Source organism: Cupressus sempervirens, chromosome 4 (genome assembly GCF_028749045.1).
Source record: "Cupressus sempervirens isolate cs-2001-9-10 chromosome 4, ASM2874904v1, whole genome shotgun sequence".
Lineage (NCBI taxonomy): Eukaryota > Viridiplantae > Streptophyta > Pinopsida > Cupressales > Cupressaceae > Cupressus > Cupressus sempervirens.
In genome coordinates, this window is record NC_143121.1 from 291,358,719 (window position 1) to 291,377,769 (window position 19,051).

The following is a 19,051-nucleotide window of genomic DNA, read 5'->3' on the forward strand; positions in this document are numbered from 1 at the left end:
GACACAACGATCTCGCTTGATGCCAAAACTCACAGTGTGTCTCAGTTCATAGGTGCATCACAGCGTAACTTTGAAATGACTGATCTTGGCATCGAATCTTTAGCGCCATTAGCTCCAGATGGGTGGGTGAACCCTAGTCACACCCTTGTTCTGGCCACGGAGACCATCCATCATTTGCAGCCACCCTGTACCGAGGAGTCTCCAAGGTGCTCTAAGTGCATTTCGAGGTCAATATTTTGAGGGTCATAACTCAAAGCTCATGAGGGCTATTAATGAACCGTTAGAGGAGACAAGTTTGTAAGAAGTAGTGGCTTAGTGTTTTATCTAAAATAAGTTAGTGGGAAGGCTTTATTAGAGGGTGTTGGCCAAACTAGTGGGGTGTCTACCCACTCTCTAATTTTAGAGACAATTAGGTTTTGGAGGGAGATTAGGGGAGCTCTACTACAACTATCCTTACCCTAGCTTGGACCAAGGTTGGTATCTCAAACTTGCTTATTTTCCATTTCTTTCTTTTAGCATGGTTAAGCAAATATGCAAGTGTGGAGTTTATCAATGGAGTATGCATTGCATTGCATTGTGGAGTAGCATTCATGTGAGTGCTTGAATGGTGTTCATTCTATGTAGATTAGTGTGACACCATTGTGCATCTTGTTGTATTGTGTGGAGTATTATGAGTATGAGGTTTGGATTTCCTCTATTTCCTTGTTGTATTATCCATTGTATGTTATAACCATTCATATCTTGCTGGAGGTGATAAGGAAAGTATGGTGTAGAAAGGAAGTTTGAGGAGTTACAACTGATGGTAGTGGGTTTGGAGGAGGAAATGTGGAGGCCTCGAGAGGGCATTAAATTGTTGATTTATGATAGCCCTGAGAGGGCATGAAATTTTTTGAATTATGATAGCCCTGTGAGGGCATGAAAATTGTTTATTACAGATATGGTTTGGTATGGCAAGTCTCCATTTTAGAACACACCTTCACCCTATGTTTATGGTTCCATCTGTGAAGCCATTGTGGAATAGCCTTGGGGGGAAATTGTTCAGGTTTGAAATGTAATGTTTATGCATTGAAAGATTGTATGTGTATCCCAGTTTGAGCCATGTTCCCTAGCGCGAGGGTGGTCTCTTTGAGGCCTATGGTTGGGTGGAAATCACCCATGGTCCTTGTTATTTTGTTGTGTTGCATATGAAGATTTGTGTCTGAGGGAGCAATGGAAATGGCTTGGAATGATCATCTTGCAGATTGATGTTGGATGAGAAAACTTGACATTGTGTCCTCATTTGTGAAGGAGGATTTGCCAGCTTGTTCACATTCTCAACGATCATGTTGGACAATGTTCATGCTACTCATTGTCCATATCTTTCAATGTTCATGTTCCTTATGATTTTGAAAAGTCCCTTATGTTGCCCCATTGTGATGGAAGGAGATTGTATCATTGTTACCTAATGTACGTGTAGACGAAATGATTGATAAGGTTGTATATGCATGTTTCATTTGGAGTTTATATTGTTATGAAAGCATTGGTATGAGTCACAGATTTACTTTGACATCATTGTTATCATTTGAAAATGTGAAATAAATTTTTCTCCTTGTGGTATTGTAAATGACTAGTTGATAATAACAATCCATAGATGTTATGTGATACCATTGATTGTATAAATTTAAAACTTAGTAGATTGCTTACAATCTTGTTGTGCACTCAGTAATTTGGAAGGAAAATTTTATATTCATATCACATGCACTCAATAAAAGCCAAGATTGATCTTGACCACCCTTCTAGAGTAGCCCCCAACATTTCCTAAGCCATCATAATGCAAAAAGTTTTCTCCACTCCCCAAGGCGTATTGTTAAATCTGACATGTCATGTCAAAACTTTTATCCTTGAGCTTGCCTCCTTGAAAAGAGGTTTCATCCCCATTAATATACTTGGGTGCATAGGTGAAAGGGTTTATGTCACATCCTTGTCTTATGCACTAGTCATCCCCTCCTTGCAGTAGTGGTCACATGTTCCCAAGCATAGGTAGTTGACTTGAAATTTCTTGCAACAGTGGTCACATGTTCCCAAGCATAGGTAGTCAACTTGAAATTAAGGAGTGGGATAGCAATCCCAAGGGATTTTTACTTAGGATAATGTCAAGTTGACATTTAATATGACTTGTTCACATTAGGATTGCTGATTGGAGGGATGGGAAAAAGATGTCCTAAGGTTTGGATTAGTCAAAATTCTGTACATGACCCAGGTGGGACCTTGTGGGGACCACATGTAGGAATAAATGTGGCCTTGGTAAGAGTTAGGGAATGATGAGGATTTAAGATAGATAGGAGATTCAACCTTTAGATTTATTTTTATTTTTATCAGATAATTATTTAATCATTTCAAGTTTTGAGTAGAGGATAATGACATTTAGTGTATTTGAGCTTAGTTTAAGGGTAGTGGTTATATCAAGGGGCTCATTTAGAAACATGTAACAATTAAACCATATGGTAATGGAAAAGCTCAATATAGGAAAATAAATTAAATGAAATAAATAAGTTTACGAGAATGCATATATAATTGAACATGATGTTAAGTACGGAGGGTTTAATTAAATTAGTGTTAAGACTATAAATTAGGATAGTTGGATGTAGATATAATAGGTTTAATATGAAGTAAGTTGTCGGCATGATGGGATTAGAGAATCAAGGATAAGGATGGATGGTGGATTAAAATAATAACTCAAATCTAGTTTTATCTAGTCAATAAAGTATATTGATAGATAAGAGTTACTAGATAGAATTGAATGCATGACAAACCTGTGTAGATGTTGGATTTAATGTCAAGTGAATTTTATATTTGGCTTAAGGGAATGTTAGTTAGATAATGAATGTTGTGGATTTGATTGAAGATATTAGTAGAATATCAAAGTCGATAGAATATATATACCAATTTGAAAATGTAGTGTAGGAATAAAGCATTAGTTAGCTAGTATGTAATAAGGGTTGAAATAGGCATGTCATTAGAGGTAGCTCATCAACTCATGTACCCTATGTATAATTAATGATAATATGATTCATGTACACCACATTTTACTATGTTAGTTGCATGAAATGATGAATACATATATGTCAGAATGACAAGGTATGTTATATACAAATGTTATTTATATGCTTGCACCTAATCCTTGCATAAACAATCCATCTAACAAATTTAAATTGACACACTCAATACAATGATGTAGTAGGATGTGTTTAAATACTGATCATGAATTATTATTGAGTACAGTACTTTGAATTGGCCCTTAGACTCATTAAGAGTTTCTCATTTTTTGTGCTTACTAATTCATACTATGAAACTACTTTGAATCTTAACATGCTTTGATAATAATAATATTGATAGTGGGAAAGTAAGCTTATGGTGAATAATTAGATGTAATAATGTAAAAAGTAAATGTAATAGTATAGTAATTATAGTAATTAAAATAGTAAATGTAAAAGCATGGCAATGTAGCTAGATTAGTTAGTAGTTGATGAGCTAGATAGTTAGTAATTGTCTTTTGTTAGAGTGAGTTTAATTTATGTATTGAAATAGTAATTTTTGTGTTTAGGAAACTGTAGTGAGTGCTATTTTGGTGAGGAAGCAATGTTGACCGAATGCATAAGGATGACTAAATAGAGTAAAGAGGGAGAAAATGACTCAGTATTGGTCCAATCTTCAAGAGGACCTATAACTAGTAAGATATGAATGCAAGCACATGATACACGTTTGGCACATAAAACAAATTGTTTACTCCATAAGTTGTGTATAGTATGTGTTGAATGATGGATACTATCAATACAAATGGCCCCTTCTCCATCATGTAGACTTCGAAGCTACCTTTGGGGCATATCTTTTCTAATTTCCAATGGTTAGATCCGATATAGTGTGGTAGATAAGTGTACATTTTCTTATTTGACTAAGGGTGCTCATGTGATGAGTACTAAATCTAAATTCTCTAGATACGTGTGTTTAATCGATTAAGATATACTACACTTCCACACCATATAGTAATTGTCACATTAATATATATTGTAATGATTAATAAATGTGTGTACATTGGTAATGAGGCTAATAAGTAATTTTGATCCCCTTCCCTTACATGCTAGAATCACAACCTAGTCCATATGATACAACCGAAAAACCTTAATAGAATATTAGTATCAGAGGCTTGTTAGGATATGAATTACCTCACTAATTTATGAGTGTTGTATCTTGAACATGCTCTTTTGACTCGTGATGCTAACTTGAACTAGACTGTCATCCAATCTATTTGAAAACCACCTATGATTAAAATGTTACAACTGGATGACACTATCCACATGAGTCTTGAACTCCTATTCAATGATAACCTTGTTTTACAATATGTAATTTCTTATGCAACTTCATAAGCTACAAAAAAAAATGTTGTGTTTTTACTAGTAAAATTTAGGGCATGACACATGATCCATGATAAATTGAACAATACTAGATACTAAATTAATATGTATATCATTGTGCACATAAATGACAAAAATATATATCAAAATACATGTATCCATAGACAAAATTTTACACAAATATATATCAAAGATCATGTATCCATAGACAAAGTACTCAAATATATATCAAAATACATAGATCCATATACAAAATGTGGCTGATCATGCCATCAGAATGTGTATAATATCAATGTGGCATATTCCATCTCAAAATGTCTCATGATGCATCCTAAGACAACTATACTATCCTAGGGTGCTGGTGGATGATCAAAATGTAGCCTCTTCACTGCACTAGGTGGATCGGATGCCTCCTACATAAACAAAAAAGGAAAATCCAAAGTTAGACTACTAAATTTATATGATTCTACGTATCTAACATTGAATTACTCAAATGCATAATGATATTTTTTGTAATGGAGATTAATACTATCAAAATTTCATAATAAATATCTCTCTTGTCGACCTCCTACACCGGTCAGGAGTCCTCTCGTATGCCCTCGGCAATGCTGGTACCTCTCTGATTGTGGGTTGTATATGTTCAAATATCTTTGTTAGATGAATCTACAATTTAAACTATAACATTATAATTCATAGCATGCTAAATTTATAACATATTTAATCATGAATTCAAACTACAACTTACTATTGTAGGCTCTTCCTCAAGAGTGAGTGGCCACGTCATCAAATCTACATAACTCTACCGTCAGACCTCTTGTGCACTAGGAGTCTCCTATGAGATACAAAATGGTAGTTGTTAATATCACGAAAATCAGTTTTGAATTTATTTATGAAGATAAGGATAATAAAAAATAAGTGATACTTATACATACAATGGGGCTCTTAGTGCGAATGGAAATCCCTGATGGTCTACGACGTAGAATCTGTACAGGCTCATCACCAGTAGCGACGCCCTATATACAATAAATAATGTAATTAAATGGGATTACCACAAACATTTTACAAGAATGCATCAATATTTAATCAAATAGCAAGTTCCTAATTACCTTTCCTTTGTCAATGCGTACTGGCTCACCCTCCACACTTTGTCCCTCAGGGACAGGTGCTACTTACAAGATAAAAGAAAGATTAGCAACCATATATGCTACAATATCAAATAGAAAAAAAAAATGTGAACACAACATAATGTACCATAGATGTCTCAAGGCCAAATGAAATGGCCAAGAGCGTGGCATCATCAATCTGTCTGAGCTCCTCCTCGGTCATCAACTAAATGTGAATGAAGATCACATACATATAAAAGTCAATATGGCTTAAAAATTAAAATTACTCTATTATAAAAATTAACTTTAAATCACATATTTCATAACAAAAATATATATACACATACCGACACCAAAGGAGTCCATGCCTCTACATTCCCTTTCTCACTCGCATCAAGGTTTGTAGCCTCTGCGTGTGTGTCTGGTGTATGCTCGTCTAATACAAAATGATACTCAAGAAGATCACCTATGGGACCCAGGCAAATATTCTTGCACATAATGCAAGTGTGAGGCACACAAACATGTGATGAGCTAGCCGATGATGAACTGGCACCAACATCATCAACACAAGGAGGTAGGATTGACCTAGCCTGAGATATCATTAGGCTACTTAGCCTATGAATGGCTCTGATAGTCTGAGAGCTAGCCTCTATCATAATATCTAGATGTTGCACTTGAGGAGGAGGGGAGATATTAGTAGGGGGGACAAAAGTGCTAGCTTTCTTCCAGTAGGAAGAGGATCTATCCTGAGGAGCTTCTAGTCCTAAGCCCATGTTGGGCTTCATGCTCCAATAGTTCACTTTAAGTTTTGACACAAATTCAGCGTATAATTTTCTAAAGAAATAAAATGGTATGTCTAAATTTCCATGTGGAGGGATATCAAAGACCATCCACCAACGATCCCAAAAGTTTGCACGTATGGTATCATTTGTGCACCATTTAATCGATAGTTTGGATTTTTTTGAGTCAACTGGTAAATCTATTTTTGGGTTCGCAAAAAGGCTAGCCAAATTTTCTTTGCTTATGTTGAGGGCCGCAACCTCATCATAATCCAAACCATCATCAAACATCTCGTGCATTTGATCACACCAACGAAGAGCGGCATTTTGTTGGTTTGTAAGGGTTTCAAAGTTATCCACTATGGTGTTTAACGTGGATAACATAGGAGCCAATGCGGGTATATTATTATATATTCTATGCAAACCTCTCAACTCAGTGAGATTTTCATTTATCAAATCCTCGATTCGAGGAGGGTTTTGAGGGGGTAGAGGATCATTTGGTGGATGGTTTTGTGGGGGTACTGCATCATTTGGTGGGGGGTTACGAGGAATATTATTCCTTGCCTTAGTGTCATCATTCTGATCAGCCATTCTTATTGAATCACAAAACATAATATATTTTTTAAAAAAATCTTAATTTTAACATTTTTTTCCAAAAAAACTCTAGATTCAACTAAAACAAACAAAATCATGCTAAAATCTATCGAATTTAGATTATAAATTAGTTTTTTTTTTAAAACCATACCTCAATATCTGATATTTGATTTTATAACTGATATCTGGTTACGCGTCGATACTGGCCCCAAAATGTGAGAAATAAGGGACCACGGGTCTGTTCTTTTTTTTAAATGTAATGTCGTAGATATCAGATATCCGATACAATATTGGATATCCGATATTGTATTAGATATCTGATATTGTATTGGATATCCAATATTGCATCGGATATCCGATCGCCCGTTATATTTTATTTATAAGATATATAACATATAGCTTTGAAATATTATATTATATTATATTTTATATATATTATATTACAGTAATATATATTATTATATAAAATATTATATTATATTATTATATTATTTTAAAATAATACATTATAATATAATATTATTATTATAGTATAATATTATATGATTATAGTATAATAATAATTATTATAATAATATTATATTATAATGTATTATACTATTATAACATAATGTTTTTATATTATTATAATAATGCCATTAATATCGGATATCCGATATTAAATCAGATATCCGATAATATTAGATATCTGATGTTAAATCGGATATCCCATATTAGATCGGATATCCGATAAGGCTCGGCCTTTCCTTCCAGGCTTGGTACCTAGATAGGTGGAAAAAAGTCAAAGCGAATTTTGAAGCGCTTTTAGATGTGTTCAAACTCTATTTTTTTTCACATCCCCACATTTTGGCACACCATGATCCTGCACATACCCTTCATCTAGACTCTACTTTTATTTAACCAACATTTCATGTAAAAATTTTGATAATAATTATGCAATTTATTAGTTTACCCCCTAAGAACATATGTCATCATCTAATGGGTCAAAAGGGGTCATAGGGTACCCTATGAGCACTGTTGACCCATTTGAATATATGAGATATTTCCCTAGGAGTCCTAAAAATCCTAGGATCATGTCCTTGGTACCAATTGGTATGCTAATTGGAAAACAACTATAACTTTCAAAAGGTATAACATTTTTTATATTCAAAAGATGTGTCACATTATTTGATTCTTCTATTATAAGGAAAAGAAAAAGAAGAAATAATTTTGTAAAGTTTTGAATTAGTTAAGGTTGTTAGACATGAAAATTTTTCTTATTATAAAAATGTAGTACTTAAAAAATCATAATTAATTATTTATTTGGAATAAAAATACCCAAAAATATGTCACACTCAAGCATGCCTCTTCTTTTTATATTTAGAATCTAATTAAAAAAATATCATTTGACTTTGATCATGGTTATTAGACATACCCCTACTTGTTATTTTTCTTATGAAATTTTCATACTACTAAATTAAAATCTAAATTGTTGACCAATCAATTTTTTTTAGATAGGGCTAGTAGTTTAGAAACTAAATTTAATTTTCTACAAATTCTTCTTTCACAACTTTTTGATATAAAGTTCATAACTAGTTGACATAACCTGATTTGCTAATTTTTCATTGTCACTTAAGGGCATAGTTTGCTACACCATGATCCTATACATACCCTAACTCCTCTACCTAATTTGCACCAAAAGAAGATGGCGGTGCATATGTCCATTGTATTCATTCAATATCTTATGAACGGATTGGTTTTGTGGGACCACTCCTTTGGAGGGGTAGTTAGTTTAGTGAGTTAGTCAGTATGAAGGGGCTTACATGTATATAGTTATTTGGAAGTTTTTTCAACCTTTGGCATTATTGTCAAAGGGGGAGAGAAAAAGAAGAAGGAAGAAGAGAAAAGGAAGGAAAAAAGGTAAAGTGGTGAGAGCACGAGTAGGAGTGAAATACATATGACAGGGGGAGATAATATGATTTAAGAGAATGTATAATGAAGAAGAGAGTATGAAGATAGAAGACCAATGAAAGGGGTAGTTTCCTATAGATATCAAGGAAAAGTACAATTCCATCTAGCATAAATAATTAGGAAGATTTTTTTTGTAACTGTTGAGGTGTTGCCATGAACGCCAAAGGAGGAGAATTTTGGCATAACTAATGTAGTGATGGTAGAATATTTCTAGAGTTGGCATGTTATTTGTTGAATGTGAAGGCTATACTAAAAGCTTTGTTCCTTTGTTCTTATGTATGTATTTCCTCTCTACATTGCACAAAATTGTACATTCTAATTGCATATCACACATAAAGGATAGTTTTGCATAATGCAAAGTTATGAGTTTATTGAAGGCTATAGAAACTTATTTTGATAATATAAAATAGTAATAGAAGCATTCTAAGAATAGAAAAAGAAAAAAGGTAGTCTGATACCATTTTTCCCAGGATGGTTATTCTTTTCTATTACAGTTTTCACTATTCTAGCTTTGTGGGTCTTCAATACATGGCACAATATGCACAAGTATGCTATCCCTCAAGCATGAATAAGAAGTTGGGAGACGATACTATATTTATAATAAAAAATAATGTTGTCATATTGTCAGTGGGTAATCCATTGGTCCAAAATGTGAATATAAACATTCATGTATTTATTAAGTTAAATCATACGAAAGAAATTAGCTATAAAATGCTATGGTTTCAATGATTTGAAATATGTATGATTTATTATATTGTGGTATGCTTTCTTGTCTACATTCTTTTTTTAGTGCTATAATCTGTTTCTACTATAAAATAGGCTTCTTAACAAATTTAAGTCACAAAATCTAAGATTTGTTAACGTGGATCAAGGATTTCATCACGTTTATTTAGTAAAGAAATATCAAATTCTAATTTTTATTTGAAGGTGTAACAAAATATAGAGAGAAAAGGGTTTAGACCATATGAAATAAATTAGTTATACATTGAAGTAAATCTGTATAATAATAAAAATATTGTTCCATTCATATATTCTTGTTATCAACTTCATATTCTTGAAATTGCTATTTCTGGCTAGCACAAGTGTCTCCTTGACTTCTCTAGAGCAAGAACATGTCATTTGCATAAATTTTTGTCTTAGTAGAAAATGCGAGTACTGACCTTTTGGCATGAATGTGTGATACAATTTTTCTATGGTTGAAAAGCATGGGCAAAGACAACTATGGCTAGTTGAGTTGGACAACATAATCACATTTTTATTAGTTTACTTGTTGATATGTGAATAATTTAAAAATATTTTTTTATAGATTTGAAACTTACTAGTATTATTATTTTTTAAATATTATATTAAACATTTAATAAATATAACAATTATTAATATTAAGATTCAAAAACTTATATATGTCATTTTAAGGATATTATTTACATTATATTATGGATTAATAATGCACTTGTAAATCACTTTTTATTATGGATCCTTTGCCAAACTCCTTTGGTGGAACTATACTATTTAATGTTCTTTGGTTAGGAGTAAGAGGTATGGTAATTTTTATTGTACTTGCCATTATAATAAATTTTGATAAATAAAAGAAAACTAATATTTTGATTGTATATTTAAATAATCTTATATAAATGAAAAAATATTTTTATTTTTAATCATTAAAATAGTTATTTCCACTAACCCTTTAATAGATATGCTATGATCTAATTTTATATTTAATAAAAAAATAATTAAAATATAATTTATTATTATTAGATTAAATATTATTATTAGCATATTAGAACTGAACTATAGAATTAATTATAAAAATAAGTAAAATGTTACATAACTTCTTACATTGTGGATTGGTACTAATTTGTTCAAAAAAAAATTTGTAGTTGATTTCAAAATCTATTATTAGATTTGGGGATTCGTTTTGTTCTATACTATTTTGTTGAATAATGAGATTGTAGATGGGGATATATTGATGCTTAGATATGTGTTCATGGAGTGCCCGTTTAGTATAACAACATTGTAAATACATGGACTTTGTCAATCGATAAGTCCTAATGATTTTTATAGGCTTCAAAACTCTGTAATCATGCAAACTATCAAAAATTGTTTGAGAAAGCAAGAAGTTGGTGTACAACAACTGCAATTACTAATGCAATTGATTCATAATTAACTTTCAAGATTTCTTTAGTTATTTTTTCGATTGGAAAATAAAACTCTATTAAAATAAGTTTCAACTAATAAAAAAAAAAATTATTTTTTCAAAAACTATTTTTTAAAATATAAACGCACAAACTTTAGAATTCTAAGATCTTAATACTAAAAAAAAATTGTTGAAAAGAATAAATGAAAATATTAGATCCTTATCTCTATGTGTAAATAGTGACTAATCACATAAATATACTACACATAAATTAATTATTAATTTTTTTCCGTTTCATCTCATCTCTTCAATCACTCTCAAAACTCTCTACCTCTCCCCCTTCCCACTACCCCTATACCAAAACCTCTACCTAATCCACCTACAAAACAAACAAACTTATAATACAAGCCCAAAGAGCTAAAAACTTCATAGAATTTGTGCTCTCCCTAACCCACATGGAAACCCACGTGGCTCAAGTCTTAACCAATCTCAATTGCTTGGGAACACCGGTGACATGCATCATCGCCAATTTCTTCCTCAAGTGGGTGGTGCCTTTGGCAAAAACACGCAATCTACTCTCTGTTTCATTGTATCCAATGTCTGACACAAATTTTTCCATTCACTATCATCTATGTGTGGGTATGTAAAAATGAAATCTTGGATTAACAGTTGTAGCTGATTGATTTCGTAGAACGAAAAAATTGATTCTTTGTTCCTTTTTTCTTTTGGCTGGTTGCAGAGTTGGAAGAATGGAAGGATTATATTACCAGATCGCCTCCACTACAACCCATAGATTGTTTACCGTCTTTAGCCAACAACAGTTCAAATCCATTGGGTGATCTTGTTAGAGTAAGTTATTTATTACTCTAGGTGCTTTAGCTCTCTTAGGTACATATAATTAATATTTTATATTAATTATAATGTGCAAACTTAGTTTTTTTCTTTTAGGGTTTCATGCACCTTAAAAAATTGAACTTTTGTATTTTTGTTTTCATAACTTAGAATTCATTTTTTGCTCTCACATTTTTTATAACTTCTAAGCTCTACTTTTTTTCATTTTTTGGCTTCTCTTCGTTGCAGGATATTTGCAAGCAGGGGTTCTTGAGGGTCTGTGAAGTTGGATTTCTCAACTTCTACATGGTATCAGAGCAGGCCTGCTGCTTCCTTGTCTGAAGATTCTTGAAGCCACAATTCACAGTCAGAAACCCCAACTTTTTTGAAAAAAATTCTTTAAAAAGGTGAAGGGAAAATTTTTAGGGCACTTTGGACTCAAACGGACGCCGCCATTGGATTTGGAAGGTCGTTTGCAATCAAAATACATAAAAAACTTGTTGTTTTTAGCCTCAAGGCGTCAGGGGAAAAAAAGTTTGCCCCCTTGAGAGGCCGTACAGATTCATTTATTGCAAAAGAAAAAAAAAAATTTTAACAATTTTAAAAAGCGAGTTTTTGGGTTGCTCCGCCCACCAGCCACCTCAGTGCCACCCCATGGCCGCCGGAGCTCCGCTCGCACTCGGCCTGTGCTCAGCTACAACCGACATGCCACCTGCGGCATGGCCTCTGCCCCACCGCCACCAGCGGGCCGCCTTACGGCCACCACCACCGGCCAAGCCACCTACTTTCTCCACCCACACACAACCATCGCAAGCCCTGCCATCGCATTTGAACCTGCCAGTGCTGATGTCATTCTGTGGCAATATTATGTCAGCAATCCAGTGCCACATCATCGTTATCGGCAGTTTGACGTCATCACGTTTTTTGACCAGTTGATGTCACTTTTCGATAGGATGACATCATTTTTTGATTGGTGATGTCAGCAATCTGTTACCATTTTTTTGGTGATGTTCATTTGACAGCCATACGGCCATCAATTTTAATCCCTAGTCTGTAATTTTCCAGAGAATTCTTTTTTTGAACCTGCAGTCGGTGTTTTGCTCATAACTTGAGCATACAGACATATTTTTGTGATCCGAAAGAAGCACCAAAAAGTTGACTTAGAGACGGAGACAATGGTTCTAGTTTTGTGTGATTTTGAGTTCGTTTGAGCTTCAAAATTTTCCATTGAAGTAGAGGCTTCTATTTTTTTCCTCTTTGCATCCGAATTCCAGGTTCTTTTTTCAGTTTCTGTGTTTTTCCATAGTTATTGCTTTGATTTTGGGAGATATTTTTATTCGTTGTGGGGGGGTGCATTTTCTATTTTTTAATTTGCTTCAAAATCATACCCTTCTACTTTTTTCTTTTCTTTCTCTCAATGTCGGATCCTTTTGTGATCTAGCTCATGCTGCACAACTATCACACCTGGAAGACACAGATGACTAGGCTTCTCATGTCAAGAGGCTTATGGTCCTACCTAGATGCGAACCAACCTATTCTTACATGACCTTTTGAGATTCTACAACATAGGAACAAAATGGATGAAGCCATGGGACTAATTGCATTCAATGTTTCAGACAGTTTGTTATTTCACTTGGATGGTTTGACTACTCCACGGGCTTATTGGCTCAAGTTTTAGACTTTATTTGGTCAAGTGAATGAGTTCCAGGCACTTCAACTTGATGCAAAGTTGAATTCTTTGACACCTAATAGCTTTCCCACCATTGAGGACTTCTTGATGAATTTCAATTCTCTGCGCACAATTTTGCAAGGTTGTGGTAGAAACAAAATAGATGATGAGTGTATTCTTTTGATACTCTCAAAGTTGTGAGGATAGTATTAGATCTTTTCTTCTACTTTCTACTCCACTATGGATGCCTTGGGTAACAGACATCAGATGCCCTCTTTTGAAATTTTCTGTGACAGGTTAACTCATGAGCAATCCAAGCTCACTCAGATGGATTCACTTACAAGTTCACCATCACAGGCATTACTTGCCAAGGATACATAGGAGCAGAAGTCAAAGTAGATATCTGATTCCTCTTCTTAGCACTCTACTAATCCATCATCTTCTTCTAAGAAGAAGGAGAAAAAGAAGACTGAGACAACTTCTTGTTCCTATTGTCAGAAAGGAGCTCATGATGAGGAGCATTGTTTTCAGAAGAGATTTGATGGCTATGAAAAAGAGATTGCAGATTTGCAAGCCCTTCTTCAAAAGATTTCTATTTCATCCCCATCCTCTTCTACCTCATAGGGGTTTTCTTTTTAGTCTTCTTCCACCTCTTCGACATCTTCACTAGATTTTGGACAGGGTCATGCATTATGGGCTTCCATTTCCTTCCCTTCCTAGGTTCCTTAGATACTGGATTTAGGTGCTTCTCACCATATGGCATCTTCTCAAGAGGTCTTCTCCTCTGTTAAGGCTTCTCCAATTCCTCAAATTCTCATGGAGAATAACACTGCTCTAACAGTTTGTGGAAAAGGTTCAGTTTGCATTCAAGATGGCACATTCCATGATGTATTGTATGTTCCATCTCTCTCTACAAACCTTCTCTCGATGTATCAAATAACACACAGTGGATCAGGGAAGACAATTGAGTTCACTACAGATTCAGTATACATTTGGGATAGTACAAAAGGTGGCCTTATTGCTTCAGGGACAGTTGATCATACCACTCGTGTCTACACCTTCTCGCACTTTGGTCCACCATCTCCATCATTGGAGCATACTTCTTCTCTTTTGTGAGAGCATCATGTGGTGCAATCAGGACACATGAACCTTTGTATTGTTCCTGAGATCACCACACCTCATTGCATTGAAGTCTTTTCTTCTTCAACTCTGCTAGACTCTCTAGCTCCACTCATCGAGCCTTCAGGAGCACTTGTTGCAGATTCCATAGAGGATGTTCATCTCTTCTTTCATGACAGTGTCAACACACCTACTTTGGAGATTCCTTTTCAAGATCCTTATGGATGCTCCTTTGAGCATTAGCTAGGCCTTCCTGTCATTTAGTGGTTTCCTTATTTTATGCCCTTGTTTCTTCCGCATTGGAGTTCCATTGGTTCGTTTATTTCTACAGGGACTTCATCATTCTGGGGGGCTTTGCTATCTCATCTCTCTCTCATGGGGGGTTGTTTATGGTTTTGAGAGAGTCTCTTGAGCCAAATTTTTTTTTTTTTTTTTTCAGCATGTTTGTTCTATCTCTTTTTGGAGAGCGGTTTTTCCCACTAGGTTTTCTCCTTTGTCTCCGATTTACAGAGATTTCCTTGTTTTGGGTACCTGATCAAGCCTTGTTGTTGGGACCCATTTTTTCTGCTTTCATAGCTTTGCTAGGTTAGCTTCCTCCTAAGCTTAGCGTAAGGGGGGGTGTTAGAGTAAGTTATTTATTACTCTAGGTGCTTTAGCTCTCTTAGGTACATATAATTAATATTTTATATTAATTATAATGTGCAAGCTTAGCTTTCTTTCCTTTAGGGTTTCGTTCACCTTAAAAGGTTGAACTTTTGTATTTTTGTTTTCATAACTTAGAATACATTTTTTGCTCTCATAGTTTTGAGAACTTCTAAGTTCTTTTTTTTCCATTTTTTGGCTTCTCTTCATTGCAGGATATTTGCATGCAGGTGTTCTTGACGGTTCTTGACGGTCTGTGAAGTTGGATTTCTCAACTTCTACAGATCTTTTTAGAGAAATTTTTGCAAATGTGAGGACAACCGATTGGATTGTGGTGAATTCCTTTTACGCCTTGGAGTGTAGAGCAGTGGAGGCTCAGATCCACAAATCCCCTTTGTTCTATGTGGGTCCCTTCGACACCACCTTCTCTTCAAAGCTTCTTCAAACCCACTTTACTGACTGGCTCGATTCCAAATTGGTGGGGTCCATAATCTATGTTTCCTTCGGCAGCTTCATGACCGTGGTGAGAGGTCGGCTGAGGGAAATAGCGGATGGTCTCATGAAGAGTGGGTGCTACTTTCTGTGGGTGGGGAGTGATTGCCCCCCCGGTTTAGGCAGGTAGAGGTTCTAAGGCATCCCACTGTGGGAGGGTTTTTGAGCCACTGCGGGTGGAATGCGATCATGGAAAGTGTGTTGGTAGGAGTTCCCATGTTGGGATTTCCTATTGGAGGGGACCAGTTTATCAATTGTTGATGGAAGGGGAGGAGGGTGTGAGTAAGGAGAGAAGCAGAGAAATTTATGGGATTGGTGGAGAAGGAAGTGAGTAAAGGGGGACGGTCTGCAAGTAATTTGGAAGTGCTGGTGAATAGACTCAAGGAATTCCAATAATGTTCAATGCCTCGGTTTTAAGCATATTTATGTAATGATTTTACTGAACATTTTGTCTACCCTACTTGGATACTAATAGCTATACTAGCCCCCAGCTACTGTTAAATGTGTTCTCAGCCCTAAATTAAATTCAAACACAGGGTTTGCTATCATAGTTTGCAAACTCCTGTCAGATTAGTTTGTAGTCATTTGAACATATTTGTTTGTATTTGGCAAAGATATTTAAAATTTTAATTGAATTAAGATAGAACACATGGGAGTAAAGGGAAAAAAATGTTTACAGAGGTGAAATATGTAAGAAAAAGGTTTTAATTAGCAATGATGTTTCTTGAATTGACAGTCTAAATTACAAGAAACACATACTAAAATTGAAGGTTTCCCAAACTAAATTGAACTAGTCCTTTATATACCTTCTTCAAAACAAACTTAGCTTTCTCTTTAACCGTTTGTAATAGATTATTTTTAAGACTAAAGGACAATATCTATATTCTAGAAAAATTGTTCTTAAGAATAATATAACTACTGGTTGCCTAATTTATATATAGTATAGAAGAAAAGTTTGTAAAGAAAAGGAGCTCAAACACTATACAAAAATCAATTCAAAAAAATTTCAATTAATATTTTTAAACAATCTCAATTAACATTTCATTAAAAGTCAAATTTTCTAAATTTTACTCAAATTTGATAAATATTTTGAATTATAAATCATTTAATTATATTTATACATTTAATTATTAATTTATATACTTATTTTTAAATAATCTTTATCTTAGGTATCTCACTTTCAAATAATTTTCAATAAATCTATTCATTAATCGTGAAAGAATTGTTTTAATATAAATCTTGATATAAAATCTTATTATTATTATTATTATTATTGTAGTTCAATTATTAGTTTATATAATATTAAATTTGACTTCTTTTTATTTAATTATTGACTAGGATATTTTATTTTTAAGTAATTGCTAAATTTACAACTTTTTTAAATTGTAAAAAAATATCAATTGCAAAGCTTAGGAAAAAAGATCACTAGCTTTTTATATAATATAAATTTTTAAATTTATTTCTAAATATTTTTTACTAAAGAAATAAAATGAGAATTACAACATGTCAAATTGGGAAATTGTTGATTAGAAGGTGAAAAAATCATCCCTTTACTCAAATTGTTTTCATTGAAATCATAAAAAATCTAAGGGTGTGGTCCCATGTTGGAGGACTTCCAAAAAAAATTCTATGGGTACTCTAGAGATTTTTTAGAATTATTTTAAAGTGGGAGGCCCCATGAATTTTGTAGTAGAGTTATTCTTAAAATGTTTAAGTCCCATAATTTATGGAAGCAATGGTCTTATGATTTTTCAATTTTAACATATTGAACTCACTTACTAAATAAATAAAAATATTTTAAAAATGAAATGATAAAAAATAGAAATTGGTATATGGTTGACATGTGGCACAAGAAAAGCCTAAGCTTGTGGGGCAATTTCTAGCTTGCCATCTTTTCCACCCGCTTAAATTTGCATCCTAAAAAGTAGAGGCTTCTACTCTTGAGGACAAAATTCCAATTAATCTCACAACAAACTTTTTTTTTTTGATTTCATAAGATCACCCACTCCACAAAAATAGATCATGCAGCCACGTTGTGAAACCACACCCTAAGTGTAAACAGTTCAACCATGAATAAACAAGTGTCACGTAGTGGCTAGTACTTTTTGTCGTAAATTAACAACATTGTACAAGGTTGTGACTTGTTCGCTTGATGAGTGAAAGGTGACATGTGTGCAAAAAATGTAAAGTAAGGTTAGTAATCAAAGGGTTGAATAGTGGGAAAGAAAATAACAAACTTGAAAATAAATACCGTTATGAGAAAAGAGAACTATAATGTTTATATTTGATCATTTTCTAAAATGTTTGTGACTCTTTATCCACTATTTTAAATATCTATAATACATGAGATGTTTTAAAATAATGATAAAGCACTCCAACAATAAATAGAAGATCATAAATTAAAATCCTACATAATCTATCTTAAAATAAATGATAAATATCATTTTTTTTAATCTTATAGGAAATCATGAGAATGATTGTGACAAAAGTATGAGGTACAATAGAATGTTAATGAATTTGAAAATGAGATTCTATGAAGCCATATGAATTGGAATATAGAATATCATTGACATAAGAATACCATGAGAGTGTGTGGCTCATAAGAATACATATTTCACTCTCCAAACTATATACAACACATAATTTTAGACAAGCAAGAGTTGTGAAGAAATCACTTCCACAATAATGTTACAATTCAAAAAAATCTCTAATCTAATAGAGAACAATTTTATAATATATAAATAAATCTACCATGTCTTATATGCTACTAATTTATAGGTCTCACACTATTATTTAGATATTTGATGTGGTTTTTAAATGACAACTTTTAATTATGTGAATTTTCATTTCCTCTTCAAATAGATCTTTTACACTTTTGTGCCTTTCAAAATTTATTATTTTGAATTCAATTGTTAAAAAACTATTATCTTGTACTATTGATCAAAGAATATAAATTAAAAATTGTATTGTAATATTAATTAAAAATATAAATTCAAATATAAACTATTTATCTTAATAATATTTACTATTAATACTAATGGCAAAAATAAGATCTTATTTGTTTGGAATGTATATTATATATAAAATTTATACAATTTAATTATTATAAATGAACTTAAAAATCAAAGAAAATAAAAAATATCTAATTATACTTTTAAAGAATGACAATTTGAATGATTTTTTATCACAATAACATATAATCTAAAACACTTAAAAAAGAGGCCTATAATAGGATTTTTTTAGAAAAATGATTTATGGAAAATAAAAGTCCAATTTTGTGTCACATTTTCTATGCCTATGTGAAATTGGCACATCCAAATACATATTTTTCTAAGGTAACAATTATT

The 19,051-nt window shown here is 33.1% G+C and overlaps 1 pseudogene; it reads left to right on the forward strand.

The window, feature by feature from the left end:
- LOC149561147 (UDP-glycosyltransferase 86A1-like) overlaps positions 1-16,100 on the forward strand; it is a 42,529-nt pseudogene extending 26,429 nt beyond the window's left edge.
- The last annotated feature ends 2,951 nt before the right edge of the window (positions 16,101-19,051 follow it).